Raw genomic sequence first — 499 nt, 5'->3', positions numbered from 1 at the left:
TTGGGGGGTAGCAGAGAAATTTGACCCGCCTCAGTAACACTTGACGAATCTGTCCTTGCCTTCTATTTTCTTGTATAGTCCCCAAAGTCTCCCCATTATTTCTCATCTGAAACGTGTCCTGCTCAACGAGATAGTGATAGGAAAGCGTCTCCTACTCTCTTGCCCTAGGCCTTCACCTTTTTGTCCCTGTGTGCAGATAAGCTCACAACCCTGTCTCCCAGCTCTAGAGCTACCGAACGTGCAGACAGAACAGCAGAGCAGCCTAGAGTCTGGCCGCTCGACTAGGTTGCGTTTCCTGAGGGTCTGGCCATTTCACTTTATAGGGTTCCATTTCTAACGCAGCTTCGTGCCCCAAGAGGCACTTTTCAAAATCTCTTCACTTCTTTTCCTGGCTCTACTGAGAACGGGACTTGAGGGGCATTCTTAAAGTGGTTCATTGTCAAGTCCGTGCTGAAACCAGGAGTATCTCGGACCCCAAGGTACTTCCCTTAACCGTACG

Source organism: Crocuta crocuta, unplaced genomic scaffold (assembly GCF_008692635.1).
Source record: "Crocuta crocuta isolate KB4526 unplaced genomic scaffold, BGI_CrCroc_1.0 scaffold770, whole genome shotgun sequence".
Taxonomy (NCBI): Eukaryota; Metazoa; Chordata; class Mammalia; order Carnivora; family Hyaenidae; genus Crocuta; species Crocuta crocuta.
Note: the sequence above shows the minus strand (reverse complement) of the source record.